At 37.6% G+C, this 9,402-nt stretch overlaps 1 long non-coding RNA gene across 1 annotated transcript; it reads right to left on the minus strand.

The window, feature by feature from the left end:
• Positions 1 to 982: 982 nt before the first annotated feature.
• Positions 983 to 5,782, minus strand: LOC117813062. Its single transcript, XR_004631314.1, has 2 exons — positions 5,734 to 5,782; positions 983 to 1,215 (listed from the first exon to the last, which is right to left on the minus strand). It is a non-coding gene; the product is annotated as an uncharacterized LOC117813062 (long non-coding RNA).
• Between the last annotated feature and the right edge of the window lie 3,620 nt (positions 5,783 to 9,402).

The following is a 9,402-nucleotide window of genomic DNA, read 5'->3' on the forward strand; positions in this document are numbered from 1 at the left end:
AAAGACTCCTCTTTTCACAGAGCTGTTACTTGGTCTACTGCTCTTTGTTCTCAAGGTCTATTTGTACTGTGTTAACGTGTCATGATACTGAGACCATATAGTTTATTTGTATATGTTTTTCATTTGATTATTTATCAAGAATTGAATTGATCTGGTCCTCTGCAGAGTTGACACCATCCTTATTAAAGGTAAATAATCTGGAGAGAAATTAAAGCCCTTACATTTGATTTGATTTGATTAAGGAATTAAGGAATTTTCAAATGTCTCTTGGTTTCTCTCCATGCTGTCAGACTTCATTGTGTATACATTTGTGGCATTGAAAAGCTGACTTGGCTCAGAGGCCTCATAGTAAGAGAGAGCCTTCTTTAAATAGACTGTAATCTTACTGTGGTCCGACAACAATGTGAGCAGGCAGACTGTGAAAGCTCTGAGAGACGTGGGGTCGAGGTCTGTTGTGGTGTAGTCCATCGTTCTGCTGTCCAGAGCTGAGCTGAAGCTGAGAGTCTCCTCTCAGCAAACTGCTGATGGTGTACAGACGCAGCCTACGGTAGAGCTCTAAAAGCTGAAAACCACTGGTGTTGGGTTATCAAAGCTGTGTGTGTGTGTGTGTGTCTATGTGTGTGTGTGTGTGTGTGTGTTTGTCTTCATTTCAATAATTTCAATTTGATTGTACAGTTCTGATTTAAACCAGATAACCACGTCTCCTGAGTCCCTACCTTGGGTGACAGATTGTATTTCAATAGATGAGATCGTAATGTCAATGTAACAGATGACAACCATGTGGAATCATCTCCTCTGAACCATGACAATGATTTCTAATCTCTCTGCTAAAATCAAAATGTCTGCTGTTTAAATCAAAGGCATCTGATCTCAGTCCCTGTCATTTTATAAATAATTCCTATTCTTTCAAAATAAGACAAACACTGAACTAGATTAAGAAAATAAAGAAAGCAAAGAATTACAAAGCAGAGACTGATGCCAGTTGGTGGTTAAAAAAAAGTTTATTGAAAAAATAAAAGAAAGAGCATGCAGTGGAGACAGAAAGCTGGCTGAACAAGACAAAATAATCTGGCAGAGTATGGCATGAAGACCAGGCCTTTATACTGAGGTTAATGGGCTGAGTGGAAACAGGTGTGCCTCGTCTGCTGCCATGAGGGAAGCTGGCCACGCCCCCTGCCACACACATGACCTACAGGAGAAAGGAGAACACAACACCTACAAACAAAAACCAAAACAGAATTATAGATATCACAGAAGTTTTGTGTGACAGAAGTTCTCTCTTAATATATTTTAATGTTATAGGTGGTGTCGAATTTTGATTTTAAACACAACGTATATCTGTCTCTGCTGTTCTACCGTTAAATAATACATCATGGCACAGTATGTGTAACACTTTGTGAATGTCACTTAGGTCACTTGATGCTCCTCTCACAGCACAATTCAGTCCAGTAGTAACCACTGGATGGGGATACTCTGGGTTTAGGGTGGCTCTGGTAGGGATGTGGGGACCAATTTTCCTCTGTAGCCCAACCTGAATCTATCATGTAGAATTTAATGTTTTGCTAACCTTCACCTGTGATATTGTATTAGTAACAACTTTCAGCCCTCTTGCCATCACAAGATTTTTACAACTCTGAGCTCTTCTTATGAACAGTAAACAGGATGCTATGTTGTAACTTATGCTAGCTAGCAAGAACAAGAACAAACCACTTGAATGACTGATGGATAAAATACTTAACCTGTACATGAGTATGTTTGACTCAAAGTATTTCATGTTGAACTTTAAAAAGGGTTTATGCTCTACTAGACACTTCAACAATACAGTAAGACACACTACCTATTACTTATATGCCTTTGTCTATGTTAACCTGTCCACATAGGATCGTATGCAGCAAGTTTTGGTTGAAACTAAAGTATTAAAACTGGCAAATAAAATCTGGTGGGGCATGTTTGAATGGGCATGAGGACCCCAAGACCACTCAGACAGCATCTTATTTTAACATATTTGTCTTTAACCCTATGACTTAAAGCAACAGCTTTTGTGTGAAGTATTGAATTTGATTGTGAACTTTTTAAAAACAAAATAAATAAGGCTTCGATGTGGGATTGATTTTTCTTTAATCATGTAAGTATAATAACTAAAAGACAGTGCCTGTAATAAGTATTTGTTTGAGCTGTTTGCCTGACAAACACACATGTGCAACCTGCAAGGAATGTACCTGACCATCAAATGACACAAAGTATTGTATTTAAGATTTCATCCTTTATTCCTGGAAAAAAAAATACAGATTTCTCATGGGTACTGTATTATCAGCTCTTTAACATGATATGTGACAAATAATAAAAACCGAGCTTCTTTATTTTATGTTCCCTTGTTTTTCTACACAGCCCAAATTGATTTGAACCAGGTCAAGATGGAGAGGTATTTTGTACAGGTTTACACAATCTACATTTGTCTCAGGTGGTGTTTCCAAAAATAAGTGGTTAATGTTTAATGAGATAACAGAATGTTTTTCACATTTCTCATTAAATATTTTGTATTTTCTTTAAAAGACAATTTATGTTACATGTGCCGTGTACAGAGGTAGTGTTTGGATTTTTTTATACTTGCTGTGAATCATGCACAATGCACACTATCAATTATCTATATTTTACATTGCTGATAAACAGACACCGTAGTTATGATTTACTGCTACTAAACAATTAGTCTTCTCATCATCTCATGTTAGCTTCAGACATCAAACTGTCTGACATTAGTAAGAGCTAAACATCTTGTGTTCATCTCTGAATTTATTTAAAATCAGAATAATCGATTTGGTTTTTTTAAGTCTCTAAAAATATCACTATCAAGGCACTCATGCAGCCAAGAGCAAGGGTTGAACAGAAAATGAGGACAGGGAATTCTTTGGGTTCTGACAATAAACCAAAATGAAAAACTAAAGAAATCTTCTTTGGTTTGTTTCTTTCACAAATCATTTTCCGTTGTGCACTTCACTTAGATAGATAGATAGATAGATAGATAGATAGATAGATAGATAGATAGATAGATAGATAGATAGATAGATAGATAGATAGATAGATAGATAGATAGATAGACAGACAGAAATACAGACAGATAGATAGATAGATAGATAGATAGATAGATAGATAGATAGATAGATAGATAGATAGATAGATAGACAGATAGATAGACAGATAGATCGATAGATAGATAGATAGACTGAAGGTTGAAATATGAAAGGATTTGGTTGAAACAACACCAAATCAGGTTGATGTTATTGAGTATTTTTATTGCATTTATCTTTATTTTTGTTTTGGGAATGGCACGCCACTGCTGCACCTATAGGCTCGACCTGCTGCACAGAGAGTTCACTGAGAATTGTCCAGCTCACAGGACCGCTTGTGCTGATGAGAATCAGGTTGTGACTGTTCGCCTTACTATGGTTAAAAAGGGATGCCGGATTTGTCAAAGTAATGTTTCACTGAGGAGTTATTGACCATTTCCAACTTTTTTACAGACAGTAAAAAAAACTTTCTGGTATTACAGTATTTCTGCATGTGATTTCTGCATGCCTGTTCTTCTCATCTGCTACATGTTTGTTCCCCTGTCCCTGCTTTATAATGAAATTCTCAATCAGCTTTTCATACAAATTTGTTTTTACTTCAATATTCATGACAGTTGAAAACCAAGATTAGTACTACCAGGAGAAAAGAAGCAAACCAATTAAAGTTAAACCAGGAGACCCCTTTCATAAAGTGCTTAAAGACACAATTTTCAACTTTTTCAATAATATTCCTTATCACCTTTATTTGTCAAACCTAACAAACATTTTCATTACACATTAAAACTTTTTCATCCTATTATGGTTTATTGTGATCACTGAGTAATCAAGTAAATAAATACATGTAGAAGTTTAGTTTCTATTTGCACCAAACTTGCTCTAAAATCACAGACACTGAGGAAAATACCTGCTGTTTACAAACCATCATCAAAATCATGTACCCCTCTCTTAACACTGTCAACTACTTCAAGGCATATATTAATTTTAATTCTGGAAAATCAGACAGTGTTAGAGAGCTATTTATTTATTTGTTTGTTTATTTTGTTTGTTTCCGTTTCCGTCAAAACTGCACATTTGCATAGATTTTAAGGTCGCTCACTATGTGGCTACTGAATACTGTTTATATCTAATAATCAGTTATGATTTGTGTTGTTTATGTATAGCACACAGAGATCAACAGATACTCCATGATATTAATAAGGTGGTGTGTACTGCTGAGTGTCTGTGTAGATCTGGTCCATCTAGCTTCTGAGCTGTAGCAGGAGCGCTCTCTGGTGTTTCGATCATGGAACTGCATCATTCACTTCAGTGCTAACACAGAACACTGACTCAGCAGTCAGTAAATTAAACACTTTAAGTGTGTTCAAATGCATCAAGAAATTCAAAAAAGTGTGACATAAGTTGATATTTATATTGTCCCTAATTTTGGATTGAAAAACTTTACATTTTGAGTGAAAGAAAAGGAGTTAACTAAAAGTCCAGGAGACAAACATTATTTAATAAAATAAAAGGGATATTTTAAAAATGGCAACAGTGTAACTATAGGTAATAGAAATAAAAAGGAAAATAAAAACACAAATGCCATTTTTCTCACATTTGTTCAACTGGTTAATGTCTGCATTTACTGTTCATATCTATGTTTTTCATGGACTTTTTTTTCTCCCCAATTTGTTTGTAAACACATTTTTCATTTGGCACTGTCCGTGTATCCAAATAAAATATTTGTTAAATTTTTTTGGAAAAAATTGGGCAATATTTTTTAAAACTTTGTTCCACTAAAAGAGCGGATTTAAACATTGAATATTAAAACTCTATGTTATTTTAGATAAGAGAAGTGTATCTGTCAGGCAGATCGGACAAACTTACAACAGTTGGACATATATTGAAATAAATGTACAGTTGTTTTACAAAGTCTTTGTACATAGCATAGAACAGTGTGATTAAAGTTTCATGTGTAACTGTCCTCTATATATCAGTTTATTGTCTGACTGCCCTGTAGTGACATTGGGCCCGATCTACTAAAGGTTTGCGTGTTTAAAAACACGTGCAAACTTGATAGCGCGCGCAAAGCTGACGTACTAACCGGGAGCAAATGGGATTGCGTCTGTCAAATGAGCAAAATAGCACTCGCAAATCATTCAGCGTGTTTGCCTTCATGAATATGCAGAATACATGTAGATCATCAGAACGCGCAAAATACTGGGAGGAGGAGATGCAAATGTAATCAATTAGCATACGCAATGTGATTTATCAAACCTGAAGCAGATAGCGAGCGCTGTATTTGCGTCTATATTTAGCACGTTTGAAAGGCAGGTGCAAACTGGCACAGCGTTACGCACACATGGCTGCGGTCACTGTAAAGCTCATCATAACATCGCTTTACAACATGCCCTTAAAAGCTGGGCTAACAAGCATTACTAAATGTTTTAGTCAATCAAACCAAGAGAACAAAATAATAATAATAATAATAATAAAAAAACAACACAAATTCAAAGCAGTTCAGCAGCACAGATAGCGACCGCATCATTCTGACACCCACTTTAACTTTTTCATATAATGAGAGCACAGTAGGTCACTGTATCAACAGCTATAAAGTTTAGTAAAATTGGCACAGCGGCCCACATGTTCACATACAAACAAAAAATCAATATGAAGTACTCGGCCTACTCACCACTGTTTGGACGAGCCTTAAGCTCCGCGGACTTGTCCACGATGCACTGTATGTCCATTTTCTTTGATCTGTCATTCTCAATAGATAACATGACATGTCCACTCAGTCTATTCTGTCCCATCGTGCTCATCAAGGGTTTTTTAGTTAGTTTTAACTTGGAGAATGATTGCTCACTGAGCTGCGCCAGGCAGCTCTGCGTAACTCCTCATCTCGTGCTTGCAGCAGAGTGTTGGGGTGAATTGACTCAAATATGTTCACAGTTCCATTTAAGCTGGTGAATCTTTGGGACAGTTGCTGGATGATGATATCAGGCATTAAAACGTTCACCCGAAAGTTGCTCCCTGGGACAGTGGGGCGACTGTCTTCATCCAAGTGACGCCTAACTATTCTAGAGCAAGACTGGCAGACTAAGCCTCATCAAATCGCTCTCTAAACTCCATCAAAACACTGATTGCATTTTGGAGCAGAGTAGATGCGTTTATTTAATCGGCAGATCTTCTGTTTTTTTCTCACATCATTCACCTTTTCACAGATGGCCTCCCAAATCGCGTTTCTAACGCTGAGATGTCTCTGCTGGAGTTCACGGATGTGTTTATTTCCCTCCTCCACAAAGACCTCCAACTCCATGGCTTCAAACTTCATTTATCGCTTAAGGCCACTCTGCTCTCTCAAACTCTCCATGGTGACAGCCGATAGCACACGCAAAATCCTCGTAAAAAAGGGCGGTCCGCACCACTTTTGCACTCGTTATCATTTGCGCACGCAGTCTTAGTAGATCACCCGCAACACGCCCAGACATAGCACGTGCAAAATTATTATTTGCACACGCAAATTAGCGCTCGTTATTGGGATCTTAGTAGATCAGGCCCATAGTGTATAGAGATGTGATGCAATTTGAAGTCCTAACAGAAGTGTTCCCCTCCTTATTCTAAGTTTAAAACACTTCACACAGAACTTCTATGTCTATGTTGCAACAATGGAGCAATTTCTACATTTCCTTTTCTGCAGTTTAGAACATTGGGAGCCAAAAATGAATCTTAACTGTGGGATAGCAGAATTCAGAATTAGCACAGGAGTAGTCAGCAGTTTTAGAGAGTTAGCTAAAAGTGGTTATCTGTTATCTAATGGTAACATGTTCAAAATGATTGTTTCAAGTCCCAGACTGAAATAAAATCAATGTTTCAGTCCTTGCGGATGACTTATAAGGGGGATTTGGGTATCTTTAGAGCCCTATTGTTAATACATTTTGGGTCTTGTAGCTACGATGTGTAATTGCTCAAACAAATAACTTCAGCCGACAGACACGGGCTGAATTAGCCTCAACATCTTATTGTGCTTTTTATACAGCTGAATCATTTATTTAAAGTGCTATTTCTAAAAAAAAGAGAGAAAAAGGAGATGCATGCATCTTAATTTTTCAGAGGGTTTTACCCAGGGTGATCTATTATCTATAATTTTATTTTGATGAAAGCTCTTCTCAGAGATCTTCTGTCCATCAAATGCACTTTAGAGTCCCCTAATTTTGCTTGAGGTCATATTGGTTCACCAGGATGGTATCAACCCTATTATTATTTTGATCGCAGTCAGTTGATCTGATAAAATGTAGTAACTTTGTAAAGCTGAAGTTCATATTACCATCATCTGTACCAACACAATAAATCCACAAATGCATGACTGAAAACACAGATGGGCCAATTAAGCATCCAATTTGAAAGTAGAGGGATCAGATATCTGTGCTTAAAATCCCTTTAGTCAAGGCTTGTACACAGTGATCTGCTTTGTTGCAGATCCGGCTAAGACCAGAGTCTCGAGCTCATGTTGGGAAATAAGGAGACCTTTCACCTGTTAACATCTAAGCACTAACCAGCACAAGCTCTAATTAATCTTGTATTTCATGCTATAAGTTTGTATTTTCATTGTGTGTTAGGAACTGCCCTCTGACATAAAGGGAGAGCTTTCAATGAGAATGTGAGCCACCACTTTCTCAAAAAAAACACGAATGCTAAAATCCTGAAAGGGGAGCAGACGGTGTCATTGGAGCAGTTGGCAGGTTTTCTAAACCAACTTACCTAAGAGTTAATAACTTCCTATTTCTTCAGGTTTCATTCATCTTCCTATGAGGACTTGTTTTTGGCATCTGCAGAGGCATCAGATCTGAGAGTGATGGAACAAAACAGACTCCAAATAAAAATGTTGTTGGGAAACAACACACAGATAAAAACTAAATTAACAAAAATAAAACACAGAAAGTGTCCAGAGCCCCTGGAGACTACAATATTCAAGCTTTTAGTTGTGTGCTTATTTAGTACTTTAAATAAATGCCTGTTTCACTTGGAACTGGATAAGGTGATTTCTCACGGAGATTGTGTAATGGGGAGGGAGATGAAGTGCAGAGAGAATAGGAAAGGAGTAGGGTGCAGATAAAACAGGAAAGTTCCAAAGAGAGTGAATAAAAGCGAAAAAGAGCTAATATAGGGAGTAAGACCTGCGGCCTGTTGCCCCAGCTCTGTATAAGTCATGTCTGTTATTAGGGTGTAAAGTCCACACCTTGACACTAGTTAGTTTATAACTTCAAAGTCATTGTTTGGTTGCACCATGGAGAGGTAACCAAAACATTGTCACAGATATGATGTTTACACTTCAAGCAGCCAATCAGAGAGAAGCATCATTTTTAATGTTAATGTTTAATGTTAACTGCTGATACTGTCGAGGAACAACGACAAAAAGGTACACAAAATATGGTAATGTGTCAGATAGATGTGTCATAGTACGGTGACAACTGCAGCCTTCTGTAATGTAGTGTGAGTGTATAGCGTGTATAGAGTGTATAATAATAACAGTGACATTGATAGGTGAAATCATGGACTAAGACATGTTTATATAACGGTGACTTACTCATCAGATGAAACGGTAACAAAACGACAACACACAGTGACAGCCTTAACTTTCAAACTGGTACAAAGTGCTAAGTACTTTGAAAGTGATCCGACTCTGCTTGCTAACACTATAATGTTAGTGTCTAATGTCAATTAGTTATAGTTATAGCACAGTGTCATATGCTGGATTGGTGTTAATTTGTTTACTTTTAAAGGGATTCCAGCCATGTCTGATCGCAGGCTAACACAAATAAAACTTAACACACAAAAGTGACCAGAGATTCTATCAGTGCTAAAATAGTGGAGCACTTGGACCATAGACTGTATAAAATATGGACGTAGTATCCATGACGTCACCAATCTGTTTCTGAAGAGCTGTTTGAGGCAAATCGGCGGCGGCAGCCAAATTGCTGCTGTGGAGCCAGTGTGACGTAAAGAGGCGGAGTTTGAGCCTTCAAGCCAACAGCTGCATTGTTCCTGCAGGCAGCTGTGCCTCTCATTGGAAGACTCGTAATCTCAATATCTTTGAAATTGCCACGTTAGAAAAAAATTCACCCCCCTATGTAACTTCTGGTACTTCTGGAGCCAGCCTCAAGCGGATTCTCGATGAACTGCAGCTTTTAGCACTTCCGCATTGAACTCATATTTTTAGACCGGAGGTTGCCGCTTGACCTGCACTTAAAAATGCAGGTGGTAAAAGGAGGTTGACCCAAATCAAACAAGGGCCATATTCATCACTGATACTTGATTGGAAAAAAAAAAAACCCACAGTCATTTGCATCTCATGTGGGGT

This window comes from Notolabrus celidotus, chromosome 5 (assembly GCF_009762535.1).
Source record: "Notolabrus celidotus isolate fNotCel1 chromosome 5, fNotCel1.pri, whole genome shotgun sequence".
Lineage (NCBI taxonomy): Eukaryota > Metazoa > Chordata > Actinopteri > Labriformes > Labridae > Notolabrus > Notolabrus celidotus.